Genomic DNA, 15,963 nt, shown 5'->3' with positions numbered 1-15,963 from the left:
ATTTCTGGGTCGGTTTTTACATAAACAAAACCATCATTGGATTTTTTTCCCTATGGTTTTATAAAAGATCAGTTAAGAAAAGATTGTATACTGCCCACTCGGGGTCATTTTTAACACCATTGTCGTGATGTTGTTTTGTAAAAACGTTACTGTTAGTTAAATAAACAACGTTCAAGTACAGAAAACCATCAAACTGTTTAGCAGAAGATAACATTTTTATATGACTGTTTAAAGTTGTTAGTGAAAAGAAAAAATATTTGGAAGGTTCTTTAGCAGCAAGTTCAAAAGGTTATATGAATTAAAAATTGGGTCCATAACATTTTGCCATTCGTGAATTGGGTTTTGCAATTATATTAAAATTAGGATTATATTCTTTAATAATATCTAAAAACGTACTTTTTCCTGATGCAATATTACCTTCAACTGATTATAATTTTTCTCATTTAATAAAATACTTTTAGAAAAAATCTTTAAAAATCTTTAATACAGCTCTTCTTCTTTTTTTTCTTTTATATCCATTAAGTTTAAATTCCTTTATAGCATTTCAAGAGGTGTTGAATAATTTTTTCTTTCTGCATTTTCTAATAGTATTGTAAAAATATCCTGAAAAATTTTTTGGATCTTCTTTATTTACTTTTCCAATCCGTGCTTTTGTTATAAGTTGTTTTATTTTGTGGTGATGTGATTTTAAAAAAAAAATTCTTGTCGTCAAGTTTTAGTCTGTTTGTAAATATGGTATTTCTGATGGAACAGCGCCAGCAACTGCTACAAATATTGGAAAAAGCTGGAACAAGTACTAATGCAGCTGAGCAACCAAAATACTGCTGTAATATATATCCAGTATTTACTCTCCCACAAAATTTATAACTTTTTCTGTAAGAGCAGCCCAGTTTAGTTAAGTGAATTAATTAATTGATCTATTGTTTTCTATTCCTTATTATTAGAAATTAGATTTTTATTGCCATTTTTATAATTTTAAAAATTTTTATTTCTAAATTAAATTTGTTCAAGATCGCTAAACGGAACCCAACTATTAAATTTTTCATTGTACCTTTCCATTTTACTTAAAGCTTGTTTTTTCTTATAGTCTCGTCTAAAAAACTTTTTCTATTCTAAAAACTTCTTGTGTAGTAGGTAAAAGTTCTTGTTCATAAAATGAACCTTGAACTATTTCACCATTTAAAATCTTTAATAGTGTACGTTCTGGGATTTGTATTATTAATTTTATAAATTATAAATATTTCCCTGTCCAGTTTGGTGTATATCCTTTTTCAAAATGTCTTTTTTAAATTTTTCTTAAGCGAATCGATCACAATTTTAAATTTTGCTTTACTCTTTGGTATCTTTAAATCACCATATAAATTTAAAGTAAACAGTACCTTTATTTAAGTTTTTACTAGCTTCGGTTGGTGTCATTTTATACTAGAATGTTTTGTTTTGTTATATTTATTTAACCATATCCTGCAAATTATCTAAATAAGTATAAGTATTATTTGCTGTAAAATATTCCACATTATTCTTTTTAACTTCTATTAATCTTTCTTATTACTACAGCCTTTCCTTCATTAAATGTATGGTACATGTTAATCTTATTTTTTATTCAAAAATGATTCAAACTTTTTTTTTATAAAAATTCTTTTCCTTATCTACCCATAAATTTTGTGGAATCCTTGCAGTCTTCGGGGACTTTTGTCCCTGAAATTTATCTTCAGAAATTATTTTTTCAAATGCTTCAGTAACAGATTCCCAGTTTTATTCTTTAATGGAATAACCCAAGCATATTTACTAAAATATATCAATAAAAGGGGTTTAAAAAGTACTTTACTCCTTTATTATATTTTGGAAAAAGCTTGCATGTCAACTAATCAGCTGACCAAGTATCATCAATATCATTAACTATCACTCTTCGTTTCCTAAATTTCCTTTTAATTGGTTTGTGTAATTCTTCTGCTAATTCATCGCTCCAGCGATAGCTCAGAGTTACCGGCTCTGCAGTGATTCCGGGGGTATACTCTTTCCCCCTTTTCCCGTTTTTTGACTTTTTTTGTTTTTGGTCCGAGGACCAAGTTTGTATTTCGTTTTGATAGCTGGTTTTACAACTAAATTTTTTTGCAATCTTTTCTCCAAATGTTTTGATTTAGTTTTATTTAAATTGGAAAGCATTTGCTTATCACATGTACCCTTTTTTACTTTACTGTCATAGCTAAAATCATGGTCCTTTCATTTCTGCATCCAGTTCATTGACAGGGGGTCCATTATCTAGGGGATTTCCTGGCCCACAAATTATATCCTGGAAGTGTTAAACCTTTCTTAGGTAATAAAGGTAACATTGCTTTGTGAATATCTAAATTACCCCTGTACTTTTAACAAACTTTGAAATTTTATCTTTCCACAAAGATGAACAGGTAGCTTTTATCATTTTTCTCCCATTTTTTGTTATAACATAAAAGGGGGTTTATATTATCGTAAATCTTCTTTCTTTCAAACAATATATTTATTCTGTAAACTCATCTATATCATATGTATTTAAATTTAACTTTAAAAACTTTTAATTGGGTTTAAAACCTGTGGATTTTAAATTGTCCGGCATTGACCAGTCCTGACCAAGGGTCAAAAGGTCAGGGGGGTCAGATTGACTCCGCTTCGGTAATTCTAATACTACTGATAGCCTTGATAAAATCTAGGTCAAGTTCGAATATGAGTTATCTGGGTTCAAAAACTAGATTACTAGGTGAAATCAAAGAAAAACCTTGTGTATGCGATAGAGGCTGTAATTTTCAATTGATTTTCATGAAATTTGATCAGAATGATAACCTTGATGAAATCTAGTCAAGTTCGAATATGAGTCACCTGGGGTCAAAAACTAGGTGACTATGTCAAATCAAAGAAAATACTTGTTTTTGCTCCATTTTTAATGATAATTGGTCAGAATATTTTCTTCAATGAAATCACTAGGTCAAACATGTTTACACTGTTATGGTGTATTATGGTGTGTTTCTCAGGTGAGCGACCTAGGACCATCTTGGCCCTCTTATTTAACATTTTATTTTTATATTTTCAACCTTTTGTTGTTTTCTTTCTCTCTTTTCGTTATTCTGTGAGTGTCTGTCGAATCATCAATGTATATATGGAAATCATAATACACGTTTTGTGAAATTGTAAATCCATGTATGTACATACATGTATATTATTATTGTTGTTGACTGAAGATCATACTGGAAATAAAAATGCATGCTGTTTTTATGTAATGCTCACGTTGTATGTTACCTTCATTACATTGTATTATTATTAACATCATCATCATTATTATTATTGTTATCATCATTATTATTATTGTAGTCGTAAGTGAAGAATTGACAAGGGTTAAATTTACATGGAGATATTGTTGTACTAAATTTGTATATTTGTAAATGCCAGATGATTGTAAGTACATGTCAGTGATATGTTATCAATATTTAGTTATTTAGATACTAACAACTTAGGTTGGAGTTAAAATATACACGTAATGGGAACACATACCTTCTTCGAAATAGGAGAATTTAAATAGTGTAAAAAAGACTAATAAAAAACGGTGCAAATGACACATATTTATAGCATATTTTTAGACTTCAAAGTATTTCGGGGTAAGAAATAGTGTAGCAGTTGGCGCTAACATTTTACCATTTTACAGTGAATTTTCTGCAGCAATAAGATTTCGCGGCTGGAAGGGGCACAAAATATACGTCTAGCAAAAGAAATCTAAATGCAAGGCATGTATTGCTGATGGTCTGTATATAATGACACCAATAATGCAACATTTTTATCTCATGTTTGTGGTGAATATTTTGAAATGCGCATAGTCAATTGCTCTCTGTGATATTATTGTCTAAAAAGTGGGGAAATACTTTAATCAAATTGTCGTTAGACATTTTCAAGTTATTCAGTTGTTTGTATAGGTTTTCAGTTATATACGAGAACTAATTTTAATATGGACTATAATTTTTCTGTTCATCATCGTAGTCGCCATTATTTGGATTCAGCATGGTCCACAGTGTAGCGTTCATATAATCCAAACCAGTTAAATAAATACAATCCGTCGTGAGATACACCAGAAATGACTAATACTATCGTAAAAAAAATCCCCTCTGTAATGAACATTGATATAGCTACCAATAGTTTTGAACCAAATTAATATTCTTTTTAAAATGAAAAGTTTATGAACATTTCCGTTAAAACACGGAAATTTGATGTCTTGTCAAGTATTATTTGTCGCCATACTTGCGTCGAGATTGAACGTTACTATACATTTGATCTACCATCAGGTTTTAGTTTTTACCATGGATCTTTTACAGCAGCCATTAAGCTTTTAACTATTTGTCTTGTCAGCTGAAATCAAGATTAACAGGGTTTAACATTGGATGCTTACTATAATATTTAATATGTTTTTAGTATGGAAATAATATTATACAACATTTGTTTGCTTAACATTAAACTAAAGTCTCTCAAAATTCTGTAAAGAATGGTTCCATATATTAAAAATTTGTGAAATATAATCGTGCAGAATCATTTTAACATGATATCTATGTTTATGAATGTTAGACTATAATTATAGGTTATTAGCTTTGTATCGGGAAATATGCACGAGTTCTTCAGCGGAAATATTGCGCGACTTTAGGAGCGCAATATTCTTCCGCTGAAGAACGAGTCTACACAGTCCTGAGTTGTTACTTTCCGAATGTTAACACTGTTAAAACACAGTTAAGCATTGACTTCTCGCCGACCTACCATACTGGCTCCATCTGCCACGAAAACTTGTTTTCCTATTTTATCTACTTTTTTACATGAAAGCCATATTAGAATCGAAATGATATATAGAAGCCATCATTTAAATCGCACCCAGTTTTACATATGGTCATTGTTTCTTATTTAATAAATCGCTTCCGTCAGTCCATAGTGAATTGTTGACGTCATAAAATTAATTTAATAAGTGATGAATTAATGGAAGGCTACTAATTTATAGGTCCCCTATCTCGAAGTAAATTATATTCCATTGCATTGCGAACATTTGAACTCTTTATATGAATTATAACGACTGATATTAATTAGTAAATTATAGGAATTGATGTATATACAGCTTTAAGGCGTGTTTACTCGACATATATAACAGCAAAATCACTTCCGAATTTCATTAATAAAGAAGTGGAATTTTAAAACGTTAATAAATAAAAGTATATAATAATATGTAATAAAAAAATGGAAATTAACAGTAGTTTTTTTTATCTTGTGTATCTTGAATGGTTGTATACTATCTTTATGTACTTGACTTGGATACGGAAAAATTTGAATTTCAATTGAAGTACATATTTGAAATTTTACCTTACAATTTTTTCTGATATTGCTAGAGACTGTAAAATGATAACCAAGATAATTTAAATGGAAAATTTTGGCTATTATTTACAAATACTGTTAAACTATGAATTCTTCTTTTGTCGACAACACTTCGGATATAGAATCCAGCAATAAAAGTGTTAACACGTCTTTCGATTTTTATATGGAACCGTATTATTCAATTCGAGATGTTATTAACTGGTCAATCATGGTGTTGATTCTAGCTTCATTATTTGGTAATGTTTTAATTGTCAAAGTGATGTCAATGCCACACAACCGGAAATCATCAACATCTGTTTTCTTCACTGCGCTCGCAATTTCAGACATGGCACTGATGATTCTACTTCCGTTTGAAAGGTGGCTTTTCTGGACCACAAAGAAAAGTATATACGGCGTGAGTCATGTAATAACTGTGGCAAAAATAACACTCAATTATTCTGTATTTCAACTATCATCATGGATACTAGTTTGCGTGACTGCTGAAAGAGTTGTAAGTGTTATAGTGCCACATAAAATCAAGACAATTTGCACATTAAGAACAGCTAGTGTTGTGGTAGCGATCACCTGTGTATTTATATTTGCGGTAAATATGGCGGCTTTTACGTTGCTTGTGGACATTACTTATGACGAGCAGACTGGTCCTAACTGGATAAGCAAAATTCCTCAAGGACAAGTTATAATAGAGTGGTGGGATATATGTATGGCATTTCTTATACCATTTGGCATTATATCGGTCAGTTCGGTCGTGATTGTTACCCAGTTACTAAGGGTTTCTGTTCAGAAACACGTGAAAAACGTGCATAAAAATAATCCAGTGACAATGAAGTTGTTGGCTGCGAACGCTGTCTTTATTGTTACAATGTCGCCATTTTGTTTGTTCGCATACTTTATAACAACATCTGTTGGCTTTGATATGGATCCACATATAAAATGGTTGATATCCGACATTCTACTATTCATTTCAGATTTAAATGCTGCGTTAAATTTTTTCGTGTACTGTTTGAGTGGCACTAAATTTAGGTTGGACGTAATGAAAGTTTTATGTTGTAAATAAATATAAACAAGCTTGTGTATCCAACTAACTGAAACTGTCATGTACATGTATGTAATTTTCATCAGCGTTCTATTCTTAACATTTTATAATTATATCTGTATTTTAGCGTTTTACGTATTTCTTTAATATTAAAATAAATAAATGCATTAATTTATAAAGTTATGAAGACAAGGACTCGATATATCAGCAAATGTTTTTTTTCTCAAATAGCTGCCGCACATTGTGCACACAACTCACCGTTCTTTCCTGTCAAGTAATTTACTCCGCATGGGCGAGGACTATGTACAGAATATGTACGGAATATTCGGAGTGGTCAAAGGAATATGCTGGGAGTGTATTGTCCAAAACCCACAACTCTGTTGTCTCTCAGCTAAATTAAATAGTGGATGTTCTTCTTTAAAATGAGTCTTTGTGGTGAATAAACAATTGAACAATTTTTTAACACGAGCAGAACATCGAGCTGAAATTTAATACCTTTAACAAAATGAATAATGGTTAGTGTAACAGTTATAGGATATAAAAGAGTACATCATAATATAATGTAATGTAGTGTAGTGTAGTGCAGTGTAGTGTAGTGTAGTGTAGTGTAGTGTGGTGTGGTGTGGTGTAGTGTAGTGTAGTGTAGTGCAGTGCAGTGCAGTGCAGTGCAGTGTAATGTAGTGTAGTATAATGTAATAATCATGGTTGAGATATAAAATGAGAGAATCCACTAGGGATATTATTCTATATATCTATGTCTTTGACCGAAATTTTAATATCGGTTGTTGATATCCTAGGATGTAAATGTTGACCATGATGTATGTAAGATAATGCAAAAGTTTCTATTCTTTAACTGTTTCAGCCCATAAAAAAAGTTTTAGAAAAAAAAACTGACAACTTCAATGTCTTATTTTTTAAACTAACGTAATTCACTCTTTGAACTCCAGAAAAACGTTGAAAATTATCAAGATCGTATTGTGTATATTGCATGGGTACAGGTTTTCAAGCAATGGTTTTATATCCCAACGCATTGTATCATAACATTCTCTGTTAATCTCATACCAAGGATACTAAAAAGCAATTATTTCCAATTGGATCCTAATAACTTTATTGCACAATTTACGTTAAAGTGTGTAAACAGGCTTCATTGTGTTTCTATACAATATATACTAAAAATGAGAAAAGCTAAGGATAGATTTCCCGGAAGCACAGAGCACCCAAAACACAGCCCTGGAGCCATGCATCGCAAAGTAGGCTCACAACAAAAGAAGCTGTAACGGAAAAAATATTGTAGACGGGTTTCTTCAAAAATCCAACAACAAGTACATTATAAATATATGCAAAATACAGAAAATGGGGTTTGGGTGGTAAGAGGTAGATAAAAGAGTCGGATGTTGGGGAAGGTGGAGCAAGGGTGAATATTAAAGAGGGAAAGCTACGTTCCTCAAACGTAGTATTCCTACAACGTCGCAGACACACACGTACAAAAGACAAACAAACACACATACAATTAACACTTACAGATAAACAAACAGAAAAACAAGAAAAAACATCACTGTGGCAAACACGCATAGATACATATATACACACACAAAAGTAGGGAAAAAACAACAGTCGGGCACCATCTAAGGACGGTCAATGGACAAAATTATGGTGGACTCGAGAACTTACTCATGGTAAAAGGAGAGAGGAAGTAAATGCAAAGAAGCGTAAATGCAAGAAAAAGGGTTGAGATTGGGCGATGGGGTAAAAAGGGGTAGTGAGGCAAAAACGGAAAGAAACGCAAACAACAAACAAGACAACATACACACACAACGGACAGAAAACAGGTTGAAAATAAGGGCACCGCCTTGGAACGGTCAGTAACCTAAAGAGGAAACTTAAGGTTTAAACGCAACTGATAAACTGAGCGTAAAGCGATGCTAAATTAATTTAATTGCTATGATTTATATTTCTTACTCATTCTACATAGTAATTAACGGTATGAATGGAAACTTAATAGCTAATTAATGTTACAAATGTCATGTAATTATCGTATAGAAAGTAACATAACAGTTATTCATTTTACATACTTGTTTCTATTCCCCGTTATGTTACAATGGAAACGGAAACGTCAATATTTTTCCATACACGGACGCGTGAATTTCACATCAGGTGCATGACGTAATTTAATGTGTGTCGTTGTATTAATTCTTTTATTTAGTTCAGTAATGTCAAACTTATTCAGGCTATTGAACAAATTCATAATATTTACATTACATTTAAACGTGTTGATACGTATGTCATAAAAAGGTTATCATCTTTGCATCGGGAAATATGACCTCGTTCTTCAGCTGAAGAATATTGCGCCACTAAAGTCGCGCGCCACTAATGTCGCGCAATATTTCCGCTGCAGAACTCATCCGATACACTTTCAAGAAGTGCATATTTCCCGATACAAAGCTAATAACCTATAAATATAGTAACGTTATTCATAGATAGGAACGTAGTATCTTATCGTATAGTGCCTTATATTTGATCGGTACTATACCTTGTAGACTTTAATTATATTAGTAAAGTACATCAATATATGCACAAGTAATATTTATCATTTTGAAAAGAAGTGGACTGGCAAATGGTGCTTTATACGAGTATATGAATTTTCAAACGTTTCCACACTTTTTTTTCAGATTCAAGAGATGACAAGTATATTGCGTATTTTGTGCAGTGTGGTATTTTAGCATTTAGTAAGAAATTCACTCATCTACCTTTGAAATAATGTTCTCGTGTCTTCAGTATGAAATATATCCACCATCAGTCATTGATCAACATATAGGTATCGTGACTTACGTTACTCCGGTTTTAATAACGTTACTAACATTGCTAATATCAACAAACATATACAAGATACGACATGTATTATTGGTAAAATTAATTATTATAAGTATACTTGGTCATTACTGTAATGTATTTACTGAGAAGCGTACTGTTCATTCAGAATTTAAGTGCCCAAGAGAGAGTAAACTATGGCACCACACAGGTCGTATATAATTCACATACATGTATAGCACGGTTACTATTCAGATATGCCGAGGAGGCATAATTAATATTAATGATTAATAGAAATTATTAGATTTTCAATTAATATAATGACGAAATGGTGACTTTGTACTAACTCCATGTAGTCTAAATGTACTGATGCGGTAGGTGTCTACATTTCGTACGGCTCAAGGTCAAATATTTTTAAGTTCTTGTAATTCGGGTTGAACCAAGTGGAGTTAAGACAGCTGCAATAAAGTATATCATAGATAATTGATTGTGTAAATAAAGTTGCCCTTATGGAAGGATAATGATATGGCAAGTGCCGTGATGCATTCATAACAAAACAATAGAATGAAACTATACAATGGTAGTATGATTACTAAAAATATACAACTATTACAATGTCAAATTACACTAAAATCTAATTGAGGAAGACCTAAGTTAAAAGTAATAGAAATTTACTGCAACAAAGAATTACTAGTATCATAGATAATTTATTGTGTAAATAAATGTGTCCTTATGGAAGAATAACAATACGGCAACTGCAATGATGCATTGCACTTGTTTAGATCATTGATTCATAAGGGCATAGGTGCACTGTTAGCATGGGTTAGTAGAAGGGAGTATAATAGAAATAACAGAAATAACGGACTATTGTAGAGGTGATATATATGCTAAAAGGGAAGTAAATAAATTATAAAGTGCTGTATGATGGACCTTTTTTTCCATTTTATCTATTTATGTTATGATGTTACCCTTTGACAACAAGAATTAATCACATCAATTCAAACTGATACTATTATGGTTTTACAGAAACGAAGTCATACCTTCCAACAAATCGCATTTTGAAAATGCTTTTGGTGTAACAAAGTATTATTTCCATAAGTTACAGATTAATCCAATTTTGAACAGTAAAATCTTGCCGAGTCATTGTAGCAACAACGCGGTTTCAAGTGTTAAATTAAACGATCCTTCGAAAGAAGAGAACGCAAAGAAGCAAAATAATAGCAGACCTATTCTGCGAAAAGTTATGAAATGTACAACAACTCTTACACCCACCAACATCGGCTAAAGTGGGGCACAGTGAGTAGTGGAGGGCATCTCTCTAGTTCACGGTTTTATAAAGCCACCATCTTGGATTAGGAGGAGTGGATGAGTCAATATTAAAACTTATTGAACGAAATGGCCTCACGTTAGTACGATTGTCTGCCATTCTAGGCCTGTTGGAGGAGGAAATGATGAGAAGTCACTAGGTGCAGAAGCGCAGGTAAGGAATTATGTAAGGGACTAATTAAAGAGATGTATTAAGCAGGTACCATTTACCTCACATGACTGACTCTCGTTTTTTTATATGTCATCGTGATGCATTTCTATTATGCAGCGAGTTTGTTTACCAGCCTGATCAGGGTTATTATTGAAATATGTATAGAACTGAAACAACACAATAAACTAGGATTTTCCATGTTAGCAAGTGAGCCGCCAACTAAGCACTCTCACACCTAAAACACGCATATCATAGACTCAGAGCTACAGATCGAGAGGTGACATTGCCCTATTTAGCGTTGCTTCAATACATTATCGTCACGGAAGAATTGACTTTCCACACTCAGATTCTTATTACAGTCCATCATATTCATCATATACCTCTGATCTTCAACTTTCTTGCTGACCCCCCCCCCCCCCCCCCCCCACCCAGCATGGCATTTTGCAGAACTCTATTACACATTAATCACCCCAACTGGTCTGATATAATAGCAATACTCAGTACCAGTACAGGGTGATCAAATCTAAATGATGATAATTATTTTAGAAGCATAATATGCAACTAAGCACCGTGTATAACACCACCGTATCATTACATGATTCTTTATAATGCTCGACAGTCCATAGTTTATGCTACATCTAAAACATTTACTTGGCTAGTAAGTCAAAAATATAAAAGTAGAACTGTTAAATTTAATTTGTGATATCATGTTTTAAAACACTTTTTGGAAGGTTGGCCGGTCATTAGTCAAAGCTGTTGACTATTGACCGGCAAGCCAAATATTAAGTGTAAGAAGTGTTAGGCGCTTACCGTTAAATAAAACTAGGCTCTCTGAAGTGTGCACATTATCAGTAAAAATGAGTTTTCCTTTCTCTTTTCCTAAAATCATACAAGAGGTACATTTTTTCACTTCATTTGTTTGTTGTATGAATTTCAGATTATATTTTATTCTGCTGTTATTTTCATTTTCAAGAAATGTTGCTACAAGAGGGTAAACGTGTGCTACCAAGGATATCGCGTGTTGTGAACTCCTTTTTAACATTACATAAATAATCATGCGCGATCCACGGAAAAGTGCATATGTCTGTTTTTCATGTGTCCTCTTTGCTCTTCGTAATTGTAATGAGTAAAGCCTAGATCATACTATCATTCCCTTGCATTTTCTTACAAGTGAGACTGGTTGGTCGATAAGAGTGTTTTCATGGTAAGAATCTTTTACAGTCTTTTATTTTCAGAATTTTTACTTTTTTCTTTTCCAGGCGTGTGGCAGGATATATATTTGCAAAGAAATTTGAAGACGGCACGTTATTCCGCCATAGACCTAATAGTAAATATGAGTACATTTTATTTCGACACGGTGCTTTCTTTGCCTGCAAAGACTGTATAAAGTCCTAGAAGTTTGGACTGCTTTAAACAAAATGTAAAACAATCATGAAGATAAAGCTATAAATGCATCATAAATAATTGAGATTTGCAACATTGTTATCAAATTATACGCTTTATCCGATACACTTTCAAGAAGTGTATGCTAGTGTTCAAAATGTATGATTTCCAAGACAGCTAGTGTTCAAAATGTATGTTTTCCAAGACAGCTAGTGTTCAAAATGTCTGATATGTCTGATTTCCAAGACATGTCTTTGCCATTGAAATCTGAAGATTGTTCAAATCATGGTCTGTTTAAACGTTGTGGTCATCTAATATTGTGGCGACCATCTTAGACGTCTTCTTGTATTTCTCAACTAGACACCATTTTGACAATTTATGCTAACAGCCTCATAAACAAGATTTTTGTAAATAACGTGTTTTGTTAAAACTTGCGTCCTAGTTCAATTTTCTTATTGTGGTTGTCAAACTACCAGCGAAATGACATTAAAAGGCCATGCATTTATTTTTCATAAGATTTAATTATTATCCCGTGCGCACGACTTTTTACCTCGTGCGCACGAGATCTTATCCCGAGCGCACGACATCTTATCTCGTGCGCACGACAACTTATCTCGTGCGCACGACATCTCATCACGAGCGCACGACATTTTATCTCGTGTTCACGACAACTTATCTCGAGCGTTCAACATTTGAACATTTGAAAATTAGCATGGCGCATCGGCCTATATAGTCTTATTACAAAACTACAGTGTTATTTTTTTTCTATAAACTGAAACCCGATAAAAAAGAAAGTACTGATTCGAGTCGTAAATTCGACCAGGTCGTAAATATTCGGCCACCTACTTTAAAGCATTTTTGGAGCCAGATGCTTGAGAAAGCATCTGTGTCATCACAAGCACTTGCATTAGCAACAAAGTCGGCTAGTTGAGATGAGTAGAAAAATAAGTTGTCCTTTTCTAAAGTTGTGTACTATAAATAGCAAATATTTTGTCTCGCGGGTCGCGTGACGTCAACGCGCGCGCTCGTTTATGCTGAGGCCCGGCAAGTGCTAATTCAAATCTAAACTTTATAACAAGAAGAGAGCATGCGCTAACTAGCATAAAACGCATTAAAACCAAAAAATGAATATATTGTCCCTCAACGTCATTGAATTTCCATGTCTACTTTGTTTTTTTTTCACGTTAACATCATTTCCTTTTGAATTATCCGTTTTGGGGCCGTAATACGTTTATGCTTTGCCAAGGAACGCGTATATATAAAAAGGTGTTATAACAGCACGTGAGCGCGAGAATCTCTTAACTCTCCTGTTAAAACACCCCCGAAAAGTGGCAAGAACAGCAGTTTTATGCTAGAATGTGTGATAAACAGTGACGTTAAAAAAAATTAAACTACGTCATGCTGGTGTGAGAAGGATGACAGGCGCTTTTTAAATCTCTGTTGGCAAATATTTCCCACAAGGTATGCTATTGAAAATTAATTGCGGTTTATTGAAAAAATTTTGGCTGTAGCATCGATTTATTTATAAGACATTGTTGAAAACATAACCATCTTTATGTTTAAAAAATGGTCGAATATTTACAACGTCCAGAAGGCAAAATGTGGAGGCTTAACCTGTCTGTTATTTTAAGCGCGGTTTTATTGTTTACCATATTGTAAACGGCCGTTAATGATAACAACCAAAGTTGCTTGTATTTAAGCACATATGGTAAAATTTTTGTACAAATCAATTGTATAAAAAAGAAATATTTATGAAAAACCGCAAAAAGTGGCCGAATTTACGACACGGACCAGTAATTGTTAAAGATATGAAAATATCTAGCTGATGGCTATGGTGGATGATTCGTGACATTTCATTATTTCGTTCTGTCACGGCCACACGACAAACGATCAGTGACACGATGTGTAACTTTTGAATAACAAGCTTTTTTTATGACACATAGATACAGGGTAATATGCATATGTGCGTCCGTCCGTCTGTCCAGCTAATTTTTATCCAGATTATAACTTTGCCGTATATTTGGAAAATGCTTTATGCTTTACTTAGTGAAATGTTTTCTCGCGAGCAAACATAAGAGCTCCATCTGAAAGGTAAGTGTCACACTTGGCTGAAGGGGTTGGGCAAGGGTCATGCTCACAAGAATCCATCTCACTGAGGCAAGCATATAGTATTTCTTCCAATGTAAGACAACAAAAATTAAATGGACTGATGGACGGACGGGCGCACGCACACACGTATATTGCCCTCTATTTAGTTTAATAATATTTTTTTTGCTCTTTACATATTTACAATAAAAGAACATATGCTCAGCATAAAAAAAATAAAGCAAAACTATGACAATATTCGGAATAATTCAATTAAAGTATTCTGGTAATATATCATTGTGTCCTACAAAAACTGTAATTAGTTTTTGATTTTTTTCTCCTATCAGAAAGTGACACCTATCCTATTTTAAGAAGAAGTTTATTGATTGAAACTGATTTGGTTAAACCTGTAACTAATCTTGAAGCTTCATACTTTCAAGTGAAAATTTTTATATTCTGTGCAGTCATCCCAAACGACAAATGCCTATTCTAAAATATGTGTCATGTAGACAAGTAGATTTGGTTTAATAAAACTCTTTTTAGTTTAATTTTAAGTCAGTACCTCAAAGCTGATGCAGACATATCATTTATGTGTTCGTGCCATTTGCAATCCTAGCTTAAAGTTAATCCTAAGTGTTTATGATGCTGGATGTAATCTAATTTTATGTCACTGAAATATTATTCTGGTTTTATTAAGGACACTTGTGAAAAGAGCATAACTTCGTTTTTTCGGGATTAAAGTAAAGGGCCTAACACTGAGTCTTGCGGAACTCCAGCTTTTATAAACTTTGATTGCGAGAAACTACAATTGGTAAAAACTTTTTGATTTCTTAATGTTAAGTAACCAGGACCATAAATGTTCTTCAATACCATACTAGTATTGTTTGATTTTGAATAAAAGACCTAAAATTCTAAAAGGTAAGAGTTTCATCAATACATGTACAAATTATTTGTCTTTCAATAGCTTTTCATAGTGTAAAAATGATACTAAATAACCCAAATAGGGGTCTACAGTCACAGCAAAAAGAACATAAAATCAACAGTGATATATTAAGCATTGAACTATATCTAATACAAATATGTTACTATGTGTAATTTCAACACAAACACGTGCATGTTAAATCACAATGTTAAACAGCGTTTAACATTCTACATTACATTTTAACTTATACAATCTTTAGCTACAATATACATTATCTTATATTTTAGTATGTGTAATACCAACACGTACTCGTACACGTTAAGAAATATAAATATCATTCTCGCTCGGTTTCATACTGCCTTCTATCTGTCTATATGTCATAAAAATCTTGTAATTAAAAAGTATCTCTGAAAGACTCACTGAAATGATTGAAGGTTGGGGTTGGGGTAAGGTGATGAGGGTTAGAATGAGCAATTTCCTCTGGTAACACTTCATCAATGGAAAAGAAATATATAATTTTATTATACCTCACATAAATATCCAATGCAAATTTCCCATTAGTTTAACTTGAATAATATATCATATTCCCCAGTGTTTTTATATCACATGCGCAAAATCGTTATTTTCAATTTCTGCGCAGGTGATATGATCCATAATTTCATATCACATGCGCAACAGCGTTATTTTGTTTTTCTGCGCATGTGATATTATTTTTCATATCACCCGTTGAGAGATTGATACTAGTAGTTTGCATTCATTTAAAAGAGTGAGTCGATAAATTTTCAGACAAGGCGCTTATATTATCATACTTTAGGATTAAATTACCCATTTATGCTGCTCTTGCACGGCCGAATTTCTTTTTTATGTTACGTGCAAAATATTTCAAAA

This window comes from Mercenaria mercenaria, chromosome 16, assembly GCF_021730395.1.
Source record: "Mercenaria mercenaria strain notata chromosome 16, MADL_Memer_1, whole genome shotgun sequence".
NCBI lineage: Eukaryota > Metazoa > Mollusca > Bivalvia > Venerida > Veneridae > Mercenaria > Mercenaria mercenaria.
Note: the sequence above shows the minus strand (reverse complement) of the source record.